Source organism: Aegilops tauschii, chromosome 7 (assembly GCF_002575655.3).
Source record: "Aegilops tauschii subsp. strangulata cultivar AL8/78 chromosome 7, Aet v6.0, whole genome shotgun sequence".
In the NCBI taxonomy this organism is placed as follows: Eukaryota; Viridiplantae; Streptophyta; class Magnoliopsida; order Poales; family Poaceae; genus Aegilops; species Aegilops tauschii.
Window position 1 is genome coordinate 468,297,903 of NC_053041.3, and position 19,689 is coordinate 468,317,591.

Below are 19,689 nucleotides of genomic sequence, written 5' to 3' on the forward strand. Positions count from 1 at the left end.
AATACAAGAGGTGAACTAAGGTTTGAGATGAGATGGTGTTGTTGAAGATGTTGATGGAGATTTCCCTCCCCAAGATGGGAGAGTTGTTGGTGATGATGATGACAATGATTTCCCCCTCCAAGAGGGAAGTTCCCCCCGCGGAATCGCTCCGCCGGAGGGCAAAAGTGCTCCTGCCCAAGTTCCGCCTCGAGACGGCGGCGCTCCATCCTGAAAGCCTTCTCCTTATTTTTTTTTCTAGGTAAAAATGACTTATATACCAGAAGATGGGCACCGGAGGTGGGCCGAGGAGGGCACAACTCACCAGGGCGCACCTGGGCTGCCTGGCGCGCCCAGGTGGGTTGTGCCCACCTGGTGGGCCCCCTAGGGTAGTTATTTGCTCCAATATTTCTTATATATTTCATAAAAAAACTCCGTGAAGTTTCAGCTCATTTGGAGTTGTGCAGAATAGGTAGCCTGATGTAGCTTTTTCATGTCCAAATTTCCAACTGCCGGAATTCTCCCTCTTGGTGTGTACCTTGCAAATTATGAGAGAAAAGGCATTAGAATTACTCCAAAAAGCATTATTATGGATAAAAACATTATAAATAACAGTAAGAAAACATGATGCAAATGGACGTATCAACTCCCCCAAGTTTAGACCTCGCTTTTCCTCAAGCGAATACCGAAATCGAAAAACATGTCCACATGCTGTGAGAGAGAGGTGTCGATAAAAACAAAATACGGACATAGAAGCATCATGTTGATTATTATAACAGCAACAAATTTAAACATAAGACTTTTATCACAGAACTTTCATCATATACTTCCCATGAATAAGTAATAGTTCATCACACAATCGAAGTATAAAGCAAAAACTTTATTAGAAACCAACAAACTATGTTCTCAGTCAACTTTGCAACTACAATTCATCATCTTTTTAGGAAGGGTCACGTGTCGGAGCTTTAGGCAAGTCCACATACTCAACATCATATAGTCTTCTATGATTGCTAACACTCACCGAGTACACATGAGCAAAGCGTTTCAACCGGACACATAGAAAGATAGTGGCTTATAGTTTCACCTCCCAACATACTCACATCAAGGGTGATGTCAACAATAGTAACTCATGCTATCTATATTCAACTGGACATATGTGCCTAGATCTTTCCTCACCACATGATGCTTGCCAAAAAAGAAAAATAAGAAGGAATAGAAGGAAAACTTTGACTCTTTGCATAAAAGTAAATACATGAAAGTAAAAGATAGGCCCTTCGCAGAGGGAAGCAGAGGTTGCCATGCGCTTATTTGTTTGCATGCTCAATCCCTTAGTGCAAGTTCTTTTACACTAAGCAAACTCTCAAAGAAGAAAGGATCGAACTAAACTTTATTTCATCTAAAGCAAAAAAGATCGAACTAAGATAAGTAAAAGCAAAAAGATAGTGGGATGATACGATACCCGGGCACCTCCCCCAAGCTTGGTGGAAGCCATGGGGAGTGCCCATACCCGATACTCAGTTCTCCTTTGGTGGTGAAGAAGATGGTGGTGGTGACAATTATGCCTTCAACTTCTTCATATTGTAGTTGAGGAGAGCAATTTCCTCCTTTAAATCATCGATTTCCAACTCCGGCTTCAAGATCTTATCACATAACTCCCCTTTGCTTTTCTGCCGAAAACGAGAAGGAATAGATAGATTTTTAGGACGGTTAGCTCTCTTAGGGAGACTTGATTTCTTGAACTTCACCTGCATATCCCCAGGTTGAGGTAGAGGCACATCCTCCTCCTCTGAGCTTGAATCATCCATCCTCATCAAGTGAGCATCTTCCTCGTTATCCGTAGTTCGACCATAGGGAGATAGGTCCCCATAGGTCTTTGGATCAACAACGAGATGTAAGACATAGCTCTCTCCATCAGAGTCTCGAGACGACATATTTTCAGAACTGCGCAGAAAATAGCAAGAAAAGAGAATAGAGGATTTCTCCATGATACGGTGGTTAACAGGTTCGGGAAGTATATTTTCTTTATCTTGGAGGACAAGTATACGGAAGAAAAAGGGAGTACAGAAGGTGTCCCAGCACTACAAAAAAAATACACTTCCGTGATGATACGTGTTTTTCACAGTAGGTCGCATTTTTGTCATGCATGCACATCCATGACAAATTTATGACAGAATCAAGATAGTCATACCTGTGCTGTCGTAGAAGTGTTCCATGACATTACCAAAATTATCATCACGGAAGTGTCCACTTCCATGACGATAAATCGCGCGTCACAGAAGTGCTTTCGTCAAGGGTGACCGACATGTGGCATCCACCGCAATGGAACGTCGTTAAGCTATCGGGTCAGGTTTTGGATCCGATAACCCGTTAACAGCCAGGACCAATGGGGATTTTCCACGTGTAAAATTCTGATTGGCTGACGGAAACATGTGTCAGCTCCGCGTTGGCACAGGTGTTACTCATCCAATGGGCGAGATGCGCCTATGATATGCTGACACGTGGACCGACCCATAAAGTTTAAATGGGCCGGCCCAACTAAAGGCCCATAAGATTTTGCGGTCCATAATGGACCAGCCCAGCAAAAGGCCCACGAGATTTTTCGTATCATAACAGGCCGGCCCAGCTAAAGGCCCACGAGATTTTGCGGGGCATAATGGGCCGGCCCAGCTAAAGGCCCGCGGGATTTTGCGGACCATAATGGGCCGGCCCAGATAATGGCCCAACATTCTCAGTTAAGGCCCGTACGACTAGTGTCAAATCGGCCCGTCAACGGCCTGTCCTAAACTTGTCATCATCGCGGCCCATGATCACTTCTGGCCCGTTAACAGTCCGCTAAGTATATGGGCCGAATTACGGCCCGGTGTATTTTCGGCCTGTTAAAGGTCCTGCTTCATTTGGGCCCATTTACAGGCCATTGAAACTTTCGGCCCATAAACGACCGTGAAGGATTTGGGTCATATTTGGCCATGTCTGACATTCGGCCTGTTAGCGGCCCGCCATAGATTTGGGCCACTTTCGACCTGTTGTGATTTTCGGCCTATTAACGTCGGACGAAATCCATGGGCCATATGTGGCCCAACGTCACATCGGGCCCATTAACGGCCCATATAAAAATGACGATAATCTAGCTCGACCGAACTTCCGGCCTGTTAAAGGCCCGTGTATTAGGTCGGCGCATTTACGACCCGTCCGAATTTCGGCCTGTGAAAGATCCGCATCGTAAAATGGAACCTGGCACTACTGTTTGCCCTAAGGGCCGACCCACCTTTTCAGAGAAACAGACACATGAAATCACTATATTACGCATTTTCGAGATAAGAGGGCCCAATCTCACTTTCGGTCTTTTAAAGGCCCATGTTTTTTATGGGCTCGAGAAATTTACATATGTAAACGGCCTATTGTTACTGAGGGCCCAGATTATATTTAGGCCTGTTAAAGGCCCACTATGGGCACAGGCCTACCAGAAAAATATGAAATCTTATGCTGATTTAGGCCGAGATATTTTTAGTGGGCTACATGCAAATTTCGGCCCATAATCGTTTTTAGCCCAATTGGAATGGGCCCGACGAATGTTGGCATGTCGGGCTCCTACGAAGCTTTCGGCCGAATACATTACTAAGATAAACCTACACTATACAAAAATAGCGTCGTAATTATTGCAGCCTTTGGCAGCAGCATAAATGCTGTATCACAACAAAAGGCCTATTGGCATAAAGTTTACAGTCCTTGCAGATAAAAGCACCATCAGATGTATAGAAGCACAGATCATTTGACCTGAGTGCTAATGTTTCAGGCTGTAGAATCTGATGGAGCAGCACGATCTTCACCCTTTTTCCGCCATTGCTCTTGAACAACGAAGCGAATGTCTGATAGTCTGGTTTCAAAACTATTCATATCTTGACGACATTTGTCAACCACTATTCTTGTTTCCAAAACGACCTCCATTAGGGATTGGACTTGTGTCTGGAGCACAGATATATCACTCTGTCTAGTAGGAAAATTTTGTTCAATAGGCGATTTGGACGAGGTTACCTTGACAACCAACCCAGAATTACGCAGGAATGTGCTTTTTGCACTGTTAGTGGAGAGATACTGACGCACTGCAGCAAGAGGTGACATTGTGCCTGTGGTAGCCTCGTCACCTTCAGGTGGCTGTGGCTGTTCAATCATTTTTTCCATAGCTTCCTGAAAGTTTGAACTTGTAGATTAGTGTACCAGATAAGTTACTAATGAGACAAAAACAAACAAAGTAGGTTACACATTTATACATAACTTATTTTGGTGAACTACTGTAATACATTAGCATGTATTGTAGTGCCAACTACATAATAAAATCACTTTCGGAACATATGTCCATGTAGTATGCCTACTGTATTGTCTATTTCCTCACATTCTTTGACATCTAAGGATAAAGGGACATGGTTTAAAGTAGGATGAACATAGTATGACATCATTCATATCATGGGAAAACAGATATAAAAAAAATAGGATATTTTATCATTGTGTGCGCACGTGAACATAACAACTAGAATACAGATCAAGACCAAAAGAATATCCTTCATCTCTTTTAAACCATGTAAGGTGAAATGATACGTTAGGACAACTGTGTATAAAAGTGAACAAAGTAACTAACATTGGCTGCAAACCAAGTAGTTAAATGAACACATAACAGTACCAATCAGTTCAAAGGCAGGAGGAGTAAGGACTTACAACAGCGGCTTGAACTGGTGTGCTCATGCCCTTTATCTTGCTGGTGTGGCAATCCTTGAAGATTTGCACTGCATTCGGTTCATGTTCTTTTTGGTCCACACAGGCTTTCCTCTGTATTTGGAACAAGTCAATATAGATACGATAATGTGGCACAGAAAAAAGAAGGAAGTAGCAGCTATTTACAAGAGCCTCGCAGTGTGCAATATAGCTACGAGATCATGTTGTCTGTTGGAATTTCACTTTAGAACGGTTGGTCTTGTTCTTCAAACAGTTAGCCTAGAACAAGATACACTTGTAAGGCACATACATAAATACAAGTTCAATATGTGGTCTGATCAAATACATATAGCCTACCTGATACTTTGGATCAGACCAGTGTTTAACGAGGGCTGTCCAGTCTTCATCTGTAATATATTCCACTGGAGATGTTTGGGCGATTTCATTGTTAGCCTTGCCTTCAAAGTGAGATTTTCTAAGGTGGTACCGATACTGTCGCAGAGCAGACTGAAAAACATGAGTGCATGCTTGTTTAGTTGCATCATCATTCGGATCCAACTTGAACCTCATCTGTTGAAAAAAGAATGTGAGTCTTATTAGGACGAAGCTAGAAAGTATGGGACAAAGCAAGACAATATTACTAATTGCGATGAATAACATTACTTACGGATAAATGGTCAAGGAAGGTGTTAAACTGGGTATTGCCTTTCTCATTCCTGTACTGGATCCACGTTGGGAGGATACGTGCATGACACCTAACGGCAACGGCTGCCTCTGATACTAACTTGGTTGACTCTGTAGCATCACGTGGCCTTTTTAAACCTGCCTCAAAATGGATCTCCATTCTTCCTCCTTTAGATTTATCCCTGATGTATGTTTCCGCTTGCGTCGTGGTGCTAGTTCAACAACGAATATGGAAAGTGTTAGTGTACATCAAACTGTAAGAGTACATATAAAGGAGCATGCAACTGCAACTTGACTCGGTCAGGTACCGTCTTGGGTGTTGATGCTCATGAGGTTCATCTGATCTTGCCAAGTCCTGTTGTGTCAGCAGTGCTTCGGAAGTAGTGTTACGTGTGAAGGCAGCTTGGGAACTGGCCAGTTCCGGAGCAAACAAACGAGTAACTCATTGAGATGCTGGTACAGTTGAAGCAGATGCTGCAGCTGGTGGAGCAGGTGATACTATGTTTGTAGATTTAGCCGGTGGACTTGGACCTTCTACTGCACTATAAGTACCAGCAGAATCTGGACGGCCGATCCTTTTCCGTTTCACCCGACGAGTAACACCACTCCCTACTATATTATTTTCCTTGCTCTTTTTTGACTTTGCCATGTCAAGCTGTACCCACAACACAAAAGAATAAACTCGCTCTTCAGAACTCATTGATGCATGATACAGCCAAGCAACACTTTGATGTAAGACAACCGTATGAGGATGGAATATGTAAGGAAAACAGGACGGCATGACATATTCACAACTATGATGTGTAAACTCAGCAGAAGGATTTTCAAGAAAATAGAAGTGATGCAAGCTAGACACCATATGAAAGATGCAACCAATATTACTCTGCCAAGTTAAAAGTGTCTTGTCATAAGTGGCAATTTGAAAAATTAGAAGCAATACAACGTAGAAATCAATGCAAGATGCAACCACTATCAAACTGCCATGTTAAAAGTGTCCAATCATGAGTGACCGATGCGGGATACACAACAACAGTACTTTGATGTAAGAACATGGTATAATAGATAGATGCAGTGTATTCTAGACATAGAACGCCATGTCATATGCACATGTATAACGTATGAACTCAGCAGGTGCAATTTAATCAAAATAGAAGAAATACAGGCTAGACAACATATGCAACATGAAACCAATTATCACACTGTCAACTTAGAGCAAGCACCTGCGATGGAGTACGGGAGATGAACTCATCATGTAGACTTGGGACTTCAACTTCATTAGCAGTAGCAGTGGAAAATCTAGAGAGTCTCTGCTTGCGTCGGTGCGGAGGACCACCAACATCCCCTAACTTACTCTTTTCCTTCCTATTTTCTGATATTGCCTTATGAAGTCAAAACCACAAGAAGATGAATAAAATTAGCTCTGCATAACTGGTTGATGCATGATACAGACGAACACTACTTTGATGTAAGGCAAGCGCAGGATAGGAGGATAGAATATATACAAAAAAGACAGCGTTTCATATTCACACATACGATAGGAGGATGGAATATGTATGAAAAAACAGTAAGCGGAAGGCATTTCAACAAAATTAGAAGAAATGAAAGCTAGGCGCCATATGAACATGCAACCAATATCACTCTATCAGGTAAAAAGTGTCTCATCGTAAGTGCCATTTCAAGAAATTAGAAGCAGTACAAGTTAGAAGACAATGCAAGATGCAACCTACATCACAGTCCCAAGTTAAATGTGTCTTATGGGTAAGTGATCGTTGCAGGTATAAGTTGTAAGCTACGCAGATGCAATTCAACATAATCAGAAGCAATACAAACTAGACATCACAGTCCCAAGTTCCGCCTCGAGACGGCGGCGCTCCATCCTGAAAGCCTTCTCCTTATTTTTTTTCTAGGTAAAAATGACTTATATACCAGAAGATGGGCACCGGAGGTGGGCCGAGGAGGGCACAACTCACCAGGGAGCACCTGGGCTGCCTGGCGCGCCCAGGTGGGTTGTGCCCACCTGGTGGGCCCCCTAGGGTAGTTATTTGCTCCAATATTTCTTATATATTTCATAAAAAAACTCCGTGAAGTTTCAGCTCATTTGGAGTTGTGCAGAATAGGTAGCCTGATGTAGCTTTTTCATGTCCAAATTTCCAACTGCCGGAATTCTCCCTCTTGGTGTGTACCTTGCAAATTATGAGAGAAAAGGCATTAGAATTACTCCAAAAAGCATTATTATGGATAAAAACATTATAAATAACAGTAAGAAAACATGATGCAAATGGACGTATCAACTCCCCCAAGTTTAGACCTCGCTTTTCCTCAAGCGAATACCGAAATCGAAAAACATGTCCACATGCTGTGAGAGAGAGGTGTCGATAAAAACAAAATACGGACATAGAAGCATCATGTTGATTATTATAACAGCAACAAATTTAAACATAAGACTTTTATCACAGAACTTTCATCATATACTTCCCATGAATAAGTAATAGTTCATCACACAATCGAAGTATAAAGCAAAAACTTTATTAGAAACCAACAAACTATGTTCTCAGTCAACTTTGCAACTACAATTCATCATCTTTTTAGGAAGGGTCACGTGTCGGAGCTTTAGGCAAGTCCACATACTCAACATCATATAGTCTTCTATGATTGCTAACACTCACCGAGTACACATGAGCAAAGCGTTTCAACCGGACACATAGAAAGATAGTGGCTTATAGTTTCACCTCCCAACATACTCACATCAAGGGTGATGTCAACAATAGTAACTCATGCTATCTATATTCAACTGGACATATGTGCCTAGATCTTTCCTCACCACATGATGCTTGCCAAAAAAGAAAAATAAGAAGGAATAGAAGGAAAACTTTGACTCTTTGCATAAAAGTAAATACATGAAAGTAAAAGATAGGCCCTTCGCAGAGGGAAGCAGAGGTTGCCATGCGCTTATTTGTTTGCATGCTCAATCCCTTAGTGCAAGTTCTTTTACACTAAGCAAACTCTCAAAGAAGAAAGGATCGAACTAAACTTTATTTCATCTAAAGCAAAAAAGATCGAACTAAGATAAGTAAAAGCAAAAAGATAGTGGGATGATACGATACCCGGGCACCTCCCCCAAGCTTGGTGGAAGCCATGGGGAGTGCCCATACCCGATACTCAGTTCTCCTTTGGTGGTGAAGAAGATGGTGGTGGTGACAATTATGCCTTCAACTTCTTCATATTGTAGTTGAGGAGAGCAATTTCCTCCTTTAAATCATCGATTTCCAACTCCGGCTTCAAGATCTTATCACATAACTCCCCTTTGCTTTTCTGCCGAAAACGAGAAGGAATAGATAGATTTTTAGGACGGTTAGCTCTCTTAGGGAGACTTGATTTCTTGAACTTCACCTGCATATCCCCAGGTTGAGGTAGAGGCACATCCTCCTCCTCTGAGCTTGAATCATCCATCCTCATCAAGTGAGCATCTTCCTCGTTATCCGTAGTTCGACCATAGGGAGATAGGTCCCCATAGGTCTTTGGATCAACAACGAGATGTAAGACATAGCTCTCTCCATCAGAGTCTCGAGACGACATATTTTCAGAACTGCGCAGAAAATAGCAAGAAAAGAGAATAGAGGATTTCTCCATGATACGGTGGTTAACAGGTTCGGGAAGTATATTTTCTTTATCTTGGAGGACAAGTATACGGAAGAAAAAGGGAGTACAGAAGGTGTCCCAGCACTACAAAAAAATACACTTCCGTGATGATACGTGTTTTTCACAGTAGGTCGCATTTTTGTCATGCATGCACATCCATGACAAATTTATGACAGAATCAAGATAGTCATACCTGTGCTGTCGTAGAAGTGTTCCATGACATTACCAAAATTATCATCACGGAAGTGTCCACTTCCATGACGATAAATCGCGCGTCACAGAAGTGCTTTCGTCAAGGGTGACCGACATGTGGCATCCACCGCAATGGAACGTCGTTAAGCTATCGGGTCAGGTTTTGGATCCGATAACCCGTTAACAGCCAGGACCAATGGGGATTTTCCACGTGTAAAATTCTGATTGGCTGACGGAAACATGTGTCAGCTCCGCGTTGGCACAGGTGTTACTCATCCAATGGGCGAGATGCGCCTATGATATGCTGACACGTGGACCGACCCATAAAGTTTAAATGGGCCGGCCCAACTAAAGGCCCACAAGATTTTGCGGTCCATAATGGACCAGCCCAGCAAAAGGCCCACGAGATTTTTCGTATCATAACAGGCCGGCCCAGCTAAAGGCCCACGAGATTTTGCGGGGCATAATGGGCCGGCCCAGCTAAAGGCCCGCGGGATTTTGCGGACCATAATGGGCCGGCCCAGATAATGGCCCAACATTCTCAGTTAAGGCCTGTACGACTAGTGTCAAATCGGCCCGTCAACGGCCTGTCCTAAACTTGTCATCATCGCGGCCCATGATCACTTCTGGCCCGTTAACAGTCCGCTAAGTATATGGGCCGAATTACGGCCCGGTGTATTTTCGGCCTGTTAAAGGTCCTGCTTCATTTGGGCCCATTTACAGGCCATTGAAACTTTCGGCCCATAAACGACCGTGAAGGATTTGGGTCATATTTGGCCATGTCTGACATTCGGCCTGTTAGCGGCCCGCCATAGATTTGGGCCACTTTCGACCTGTTGTGATTTTCGGCCTATTAACGTCGGACGAAATCCATGGGCCATATGTGGCCCAACGTCACATCGGGCCCATTAACGGCCCATATAAAAATGACGATAATCTAGCTCGACCGAACTTCCGGCCTGTTAAAGGCCCGTGTATTAGGTCGGCGCATTTACGGCCCGTCCGAATTTCGGCCTGTGAAAGATCCGCATCGTAAAATGGAACCTGGCACTACTGTTTTCCCTAAGGGCCGACCCACCTTTTCAGAGAAACAGACACATGAAATCACTATATTACGCATTTTCGAGATAAGAGGGCCCAATCTCACTTTCGGTCTTTTAAAGGCCCATGTTTTTTATGGGCTCGAGAAATTTACATATGTAAACGGCCTATTGTTACTGAGGGCCCAGATTATATTTAGGCCTGTTAAAGGCCCACTATGGGCACAGGCCTACCAGAAAAATATGAAATCTTATGCTGATTTAGGCCGAGATATTTTTAGTGGGCTACATGCAAATTTCGGCCCATAATCGTTTTTAGCCCAATTGGAATGGGCCCGACGAATGTTGGCATGTCGGGCTCCTACGAAGCTTTCGGCCGAATACATTACTAAGATAAACCTACACTATACAAAAATAGCGTCGTAATTATTGCAGCCTTTGGCAGCAGCATAAATGCTGTATCACAACAAAAGGCCTATTGGCATAAAGTTTACAGTCCTTGCAGATAAAAGCACCATCAGATGTATAGAAGCACAGATCATTTGACCTGAGTGCTAATGTTTCAGGCTGTAGAATCTGATGGAGCAGCACGATCTTCACCCTTTTTCCGCCATTGCTCTTGAACAACGAAGCGAATGTCTGATAGTCTGGTTTCAAAACTATTCATATCTTGACGACATTTGTCAACCACTATTCTTGTTTCCAAAACGACCTCCATTAGGGATTGGACTTGTGTCTGGAGCACAGATATATCACTCTGTCTAGTAGGAAGATTTTGTTCAATAGGCGATTTGGACGAGGTTACCTTGACAACCAACCCAGAATTACGCAGGAATGTGCTTTTTGCACTGTTAGTGGAGAGATACTGACGCACTGCAGCAAGAGGTGACATTGTGCCTGTGGTAGCCTCGTCACCTTCAGGTGGCTGTGGCTGTTCAATCATTTTTTCCATAGCTTCCTGAAAGTTTGAACTTGTAGATTAGTGTACCAGATAAGTTACTAATGAGACAAAAACAAACAAAGTAGGTTACACATTTATACATAACTTATTTTGGTGAACTACTGTAATACATTAGCATGTATTGTAGTGCCAACTACATAATAAAATCACTTTCGGAACATATGTCCATGTAGTATGCCTACTGTATTGTCTATTTCCTCACATTCTTTGACATCTAAGGATAAAGGGACATGGTTTAAAGTAGGATGAACATAGTATGACATCATTCATATCATGGGAAAACAGATATAAAAAAAATAGGATATTTTATCATTGTGTGCGCACGTGAACATAACAACTAGAATACAGATCAAGACCAAAAGAATATCCTTCATCTCTTTTAAACCATGTAAGGTGAAATGATACGTTAGGACAACTGTGTATAAAAGTGAACAAAGTAACTAACATTGGCTGCAAACCAAGTAGTTAAATGAACACATAACAGTACCAATCAGTTCAAAGGCAGGAGGAGTAAGGACTTACAACAGCGGCTTGAACTGGTGTGCTCATGCCCTTTATCTTGCTGGTGTGGCAATCCTTGAAGATTTGCACTGCATTCGGTTCATGTTCTTTTTGGTCCACACAGGCTTTCCTCTGTATTTGGAACAAGTCAATATAGATACGATAATGTGGCACAGAAAAAAGAAGGAAGTAGCAGCTATTTACAAGAGCCTCGCAGTGTGCAATATAGCTACGAGATCATGTTGTCTGTTGGAATTTCACTTTAGAACGGTTGGTCTTGTTCTTCAAACAGTTAGCCTAGAACAAGATACACTTGTAAGGCACATACATAAATACAAGTTCAATATGTGGTCTGATCAAATACATATAGCCTACCTGATACTTTGGATCAGACCAGTGTTTAACGAGGGCTGTCCAGTCTTCATCTGTAATATATTCCACTGGAGATGTTTGGGCGATTTCATTGTTAGCCTTGCCTTCAAAGTGAGATTTTCTAAGGTGGTACCGATACTGTCGCAGAGCAGACTGAAAAACATGAGTGCATGCTTGTTTAGTTGCATCATCATTCGGATCCAACTTGAACCTCATCTGTTGAAAAAAGAATGTGAGTCTTATTAGGACGAAGCTAGAAAGTATGGGACAAAGCAAGACAATATTACTAATTGCGATGAATAACATTACTTACGGATAAATGGTCAAGGAAGGTGTTAAACTGGGTATTGCCTTTCTCATTCCTGTACTGGATCCACGTTGGGAGGATACGTGCATGACACCTAACGGCAACGGCTGCCTCTGATACTAACTTGGTTGACTCTGTAGCATCACGTGGCCTTTTTAAACCTGCCTCAAAATGGATCTCCATTCTTCCTCCTTTAGATTTTGTTAATCTGTCAAGCATTATCCCTGATGTGTGTCTCCGCTTGCGTCGTGGTGCTAGTTCAACAACGAATATGGAAAGTGTTAGTGTACATCAAACTGTAAGAGTACATATAAAGGAGCATGCAACTGCAACTTGACTCGGTCAGGTACCGTCTTGGGTGTTGATGCTCATGAGGTTCATCTGATCTTGCCAAGTCCTGTTGTGTCAGCAGTGCTTCGGAAGTAGTGTTACGTGTGAAGGCAGCTTGGGAACTGGCCAGTTCCGGAGCAAACAAACGAGTAACTCATTGAGATGCTGGTACAGTTGAAGCAGATGCTGCAGCTGGTGGAGCAGGTGATACTATGTTTGTAGATTTAGCCGGTGGACTTGGACCTTCTACTGCACTATAAGTACCAGCAGAATCTGGACGGCCGATCCTTTTCCGTTTCACCCGACGAGTAACACCACTCCCTACTATATTATTTTCCTTGCTCTTTTTTGACTTTGCCATGTCAAGCTGTACCCACAACACAAAAGAATAAACTCGCTCTTCAGAACTCATTGATGCATGATACAGCCAAGCAACACTTTGATGTAAGACAACCGTATGAGGATGGAATATGTAAGGAAAACAGGACGGCATGACATATTCACAACTATGATGTGTAAACTCAGCAGAAGGATTTTCAAGAAAATAGAAGTGATGCAAGCTAGACACCATATGAAAGATGCAACCAATATTACTCTGCCAAGTTAAAAGTGTCTTGTCATAAGTGGCAATTTGAAAAATTAGAAGCAATACAACGTAGAAATCAATGCAAGACGCAACCACTATCAAACTGCCATGTTAAAAGTGTCCAATCATGAGTGACCGATGCGGGATACACAACAACAGTACTTTGATGTAAGAACATGGTATAATAGATAGATGCAGTGTATTCTAGACATAGAACGCCATGTCATATGCACATGTATAACGTATGAACTCAGCAGGTGCAATTTAATCAAAATAGAAGAAATACAGGCTAGACAACATATGCAACATGAAACCAATTATCACACTGTCAACTTAGAGCAAGCACCTGCGATGGAGTACGGGAGATGAACTCATCATGTAGACTTGGGACTTCAACTTCATTAGCAGTAGCAGTGGAAAATCTAGAGAGTCTCTGCTTGCGTCGGTGCGGAGGACCACCAACATCCCCTAACTTACTCTTTTCCTTCCTATTTTCTGATATTGCCTTATGAAGTCAAAACCACAAGAAGATGAATAAAATTAGCTCTGCATAACTGGTTGATGCATGATACAGACGAACACTACTTTGATGTAAGGCAAGCGCAGGATAGGAGGATAGAATATATACAAAAAAAGACAGCGTTTCATATTCACACATACGATAGGAGGATGGAATATGTATGAAAAAACAGTAAGCGGAAGGCATTTCAACAAAATTAGAAGAAATGAAAGCTAGGCGCCATATGAACATGCAACCAATATCACTCTATCAGGTAAAAAGTGTCTCATCGTAAGTGCCATTTCAAGAAATTAGAAGCAGTACAAGTTAGAAGACAATGCAAGATGCAACCTACATCACAGTCCCAAGTTAAATGTGTCTTATGGGTAAGTGATCGTTGCAGGTATAAGTTGTAAGCTACGCAGATGCAATTCAACATAATCAGAAGCAATACAAACTAGACATCACAGTCCCAAGTTCCGCCTCGAGACGGCGGCGCTCCATCCTGAAAGCCTTCTCCTTATTTTTTTTCTAGGTAAAAATGACTTATATACCAGAAGATGGGCACCGGAGGTGGGCCGAGGAGGGCACAACTCACCAGGGAGCACCTGGGCTGCCTGGCGCGCCCAGGTGGGTTGTGCCCACCTGGTGGGCCCCCTAGGGTAGTTATTTGCTCCAATATTTCTTATATATTTCATAAAAAAACTCCGTGAAGTTTCAGCTCATTTGGAGTTGTGCAGAATAGGTAGCCTGATGTAGCTTTTTCATGTCCAAATTTCCAACTGCCGGAATTCTCCCTCTTGGTGTGTACCTTGCAAATTATGAGAGAAAAGGCATTAGAATTACTCCAAAAAGCATTATTATGGATAAAAACATTATAAATAACAGTAAGAAAACATGATGCAAATGGACGTATCAACTCCCCCAAGTTTAGACCTCGCTTTTCCTCAAGCGAATACCGAAATCGAAAAACATGTCCACATGCTGTGAGAGAGAGGTGTCGATAAAAACAAAATACGGACATAGAAGCATCATGTTGATTATTATAACAGCAACAAATTTAAACATAAGACTTTTATCACAGAACTTTCATCATATACTTCCCATGAATAAGTAATAGTTCATCACACAATCGAAGTATAAAGCAAAAACTTTATTAGAAACCAACAAACTATGTTCTCAGTCAACTTTGCAACTACAATTCATCATCTTTTTAGGAAGGGTCACGTGTCGGAGCTTTAGGCAAGTCCACATACTCAACATCATATAGTCTTCTATGATTGCTAACACTCACCGAGTACACATGAGCAAAGCGTTTCAACCGGACACATAGAAAGATAGTGGCTTATAGTTTCACCTCCCAACATACTCACATCAAGGGTGATGTCAACAATAGTAACTCATGCTATCTATATTCAACTGGACATATGTGCCTAGATCTTTCCTCACCACATGATGCTTGCCAAAAAAGAAAAATAAGAAGGAATAGAAGGAAAACTTTGACTCTTTGCATAAAAGTAAATACATGAAAGTAAAAGATAGGCCCTTCGCAGAGGGAAGCAGAGGTTGCCATGCGCTTATTTGTTTGCATGCTCAATCCCTTAGTGCAAGTTCTTTTACACTAAGCAAACTCTCAAAGAAGAAAGGATCGAACTAAACTTTATTTCATCTAAAGCAAAAAAGATCGAACTAAGATAAGTAAAAGCAAAAAGATAGTGGGATGATACGATACCCGGGCACCTCCCCCAAGCTTGGTGGAAGCCATGGGGAGTGCCCATACCCGATACTCAGTTCTCCTTTGGTGGTGAAGAAGATGGTGGTGGTGACAATTATGCCTTCAACTTCTTCATATTGTAGTTGAGGAGAGCAATTTCCTCCTTTAAATCATCGATTTCCAACTCCGGCTTCAAGATCTTATCACATAACTCCCCTTTGCTTTTCTGCCGAAAACGAGAAGGAATAGATAGATTTTTAGGACGGTTAGCTCTCTTAGGGAGACTTGATTTCTTGAACTTCACCTGCATATCCCCAGGTTGAGGTAGAGGCACATCCTCCTCCTCTGAGCTTGAATCATCCATCCTCATCAAGTGAGCATCTTCCTCGTTATCCGTAGTTCGACCATAGGGAGATAGGTCCCCATAGGTCTTTGGATCAACAACGAGATGTAAGACATAGCTCTCTCCATCAGAGTCTCGAGACGACATATTTTCAGAACTGCGCAGAAAATAGCAAGAAAAGAGAATAGAGGATTTCTCCATGATACGGTGGTTAACAGGTTCGGGAAGTATATTTTCTTTATCTTGGAGGACAAGTATACGGAAGAAAAAGGGAGTACAGAAGGTGTCCCAGCACTACAAAAAAATACACTTCCGTGATGATACGTGTTTTTCACAGTAGGTCGCATTTTTGTCATGCATGCACATCCATGACAAATTTATGACAGAATCAAGATAGTCATACCTGTGCTGTCGTAGAAGTGTTCCATGACATTACCAAAATTATCATCACGGAAGTGTCCACTTCCATGACGATAAATCGCGCGTCACAGAAGTGCTTTCGTCAAGGGTGACCGACATGTGGCATCCACCGCAATGGAACGTCGTTAAGCTATCGGGTCAGGTTTTGGATCCGATAACCCGTTAACAGCCAGGACCAATGGGGATTTTCCACGTGTAAAATTCTGATTGGCTGACGGAAACATGTGTCAGCTCCGCGTTGGCACAGGTGTTACTCATCCAATGGGCGAGATGCGCCTATGATATGCTGACACGTGGACCGACCCATAAAGTTTAAATGGGCCGGCCCAACTAAAGGCCCACAAGATTTTGCGGTCCATAATGGACCAGCCCAGCAAAAGGCCCACGAGATTTTTCGTATCATAACAGGCCGGCCCAGCTAAAGGCCCACGAGATTTTGCGGGGCATAATGGGCCGGCCCAGCTAAAGGCCCGCGGGATTTTGCGGACCATAATGGGCCGGCCCAGATAATGGCCCAACATTCTCAGTTAAGGCCCGTACGACTAGTGTCAAATCGGCCCGTCAACGGCCTGTCCTAAACTTGTCATCATCGCGGCCCATGATCACTTCTGGCCCGTTAACAGTCCGCTAAGTATATGGGCCGAATTACGGCCCGGTGTATTTTCGGCCTGTTAAAGGTCCTGCTTCATTTGGGCCCATTTACAGGCCATTGAAACTTTCGGCCCATAAACGACCGTGAAGGATTTGGGTCATATTTGGCCATGTCTGACATTCGGCCTGTTAGCGGCCCGCCATAGATTTGGGCCACTTTCGACCTGTTGTGATTTTCGGCCTATTAACGTCGGACGAAATCCATGGGCCATATGTGGCCCAACGTCACATCGGGCCCATTAACGGCCCATATAAAAATGACGATAATCTAGCTCGACCGAACTTCCGGCCTGTTAAAGGCCCGTGTATTAGGTCGGCGCATTTACGGCCCGTCCGAATTTCGGCCTGTGAAAGATCCGCATCGTAAAATGGAACCTGGCACTACTGTTTTCCCTAAGGGCCGACCCACCTTTTCAGAGAAACAGACACATGAAATCACTATATTACGCATTTTCGAGATAAGAGGGCCCAATCTCACTTTCGGTCTTTTAAAGGCCCATGTTTTTTATGGGCTCGAGAAATTTACATATGTAAACGGCCTATTGTTACTGAGGGCCCAGATTATATTTAGGCCTGTTAAAGGCCCACTATGGGCACAGGCCTACCAGAAAAATATGAAATCTTATGCTGATTTAGGCCGAGATATTTTTAGTGGGCTACATGCAAATTTCGGCCCATAATCGTTTTTAGCCCAATTGGAATGGGCCCGACGAATGTTGGCATGTCGGGCTCCTACGAAGCTTTCGGCCGAATACATTACTAAGATAAACCTACACTATACAAAAATAGCGTCGTAATTATTGCAGCCTTTGGCAGCAGCATAAATGCTGTATCACAACAAAAGGCCTATTGGCATAAAGTTTACAGTCCTTGCAGATAAAAGCACCATCAGATGTATAGAAGCACAGATCATTTGACCTGAGTGCTAATGTTTCAGGCTGTAGAATCTGATGGAGCAGCACGATCTTCACCCTTTTTCCGCCATTGCTCTTGAACAACGAAGCGAATGTCTGATAGTCTGGTTTCAAAACTATTCATATCTTGACGACATTTGTCAACCACTATTCTTGTTTCCAAAACGACCTCCATTAGGGATTGGACTTGTGTCTGGAGCACAGATATATCACTCTGTCTAGTAGGAAGATTTTGTTCAATAGGCGATTTGGACGAGGTTACCTTGACAACCAACCCAGAATTACGCAGGAATGTGCTTTTTGCACTGTTAGTGGAGAGATACTGACGCACTGCAGCAAGAGGTGACATTGTGCCTGTGGTAGCCTCGTCACCTTCAGGTGGCTGTGGCTGTTCAATCATTTTTTCCATAGCTTCCTGAAAGTTTGAACTTGTAGATTAGTGTACCAGATAAGTTACTAATGAGACAAAAACAAACAAAGTAGGTTACACATTTATACATAACTTATTTTGGTGAACTACTGTAATACATTAGCATGTATTGTAGTGCCAACTACATAATAAAATCACTTTCGGAACATATGTCCATGTAGTATGCCTACTGTATTGTCTATTTCCTCACATTCTTTGACATCTAAGGATAAAGGGACATGGTTTAAAGTAGGATGAACATAGTATGACATCATTCATATCATGGGAAAACAGATATAAAAAAATAGGATATTTTATCATTGTGTGCGCACGTGAACATAACAACTAGAATACAGATCAAGACCAAAAGAATATCCTTCATCTCTTTTAAACCATGTAAGGTGAAATGATACGTTAGGACAACTGTGTATAAAAGTGAACAAAGTAACTAACATTGGCTGCAAACCAAGTAGTTAAATGAACACATAACAGTACCAATCAGTTCAAAGGCAGGAGGAGTAAGGACTTACAACAGCGGCTTGAACTGGTGTGCTCATGCCCTTTATCTTGCTGGTGTGGCAATCCTTGAAGATTTGCACTGCATTCGGTTCATGTTCTTTTTGGTCCACACAGGCTTTCCTCTGTATTTGGAACAAGTCAATATAGATACGATAATGTGGCACAGAAAAAAGAAGGAAGTAGCAGCTATTTACAAGAGCCTCGCAGTGTGCAATATAGCTACGAGATCATGTTGTCTGTTGGAATTTCACTTTAGAACGGTTGGTCTTGTTCTTCAAACAGTTAGCCTAGAACAAGATACACTTGTAAGGCACATACATAAATACAAGTTCAATATGTGGTCTGATCAAATACATATAGCCTACCTGATACTTTGGATCAGACCAGTGTTTAACGAGGGCTGTCCAGTCTTCATCTGTAATATATTCCACTGGAGATGTTTGGGCGATTTCATTGTTAGCCTTGCCTTCAAAGTGAGATTTTCTAAGGTGGTACCGATACTGTCGCAGAGCAGACTGAAAAACATGAGTGCATGCTTGTTTAGTTGCATCATCATTCGGATCCAACTTGAACCTCATCTGTTGAAAAAAGAATGTGAGTCTTATTAGGACGAAGCTAGAAAGTATGGGACAAAGCAAGACAATATTACTAATTGCGATGAATAACATTACTTACGGATAAATGGTCAAGGAAGGTGTTAAACTGGGTATTGCCTTTCTCATTCCTGTACTGGATCCACGTTGGGAGGATACGTGCATGACACCTAACGGCAACGGCTGCCTCTGATACTAACTTGGTTGACTCTGTAGCATCACGTGGCCTTTTTAAACCTGCCTCAAAATGGATCTCCATTCTTCCTCCTTTAGATTTTGTTAATCTGTCAAGCATTATCCCTGATGTATGTCTCCGCTTGCGTCGTGGTGCT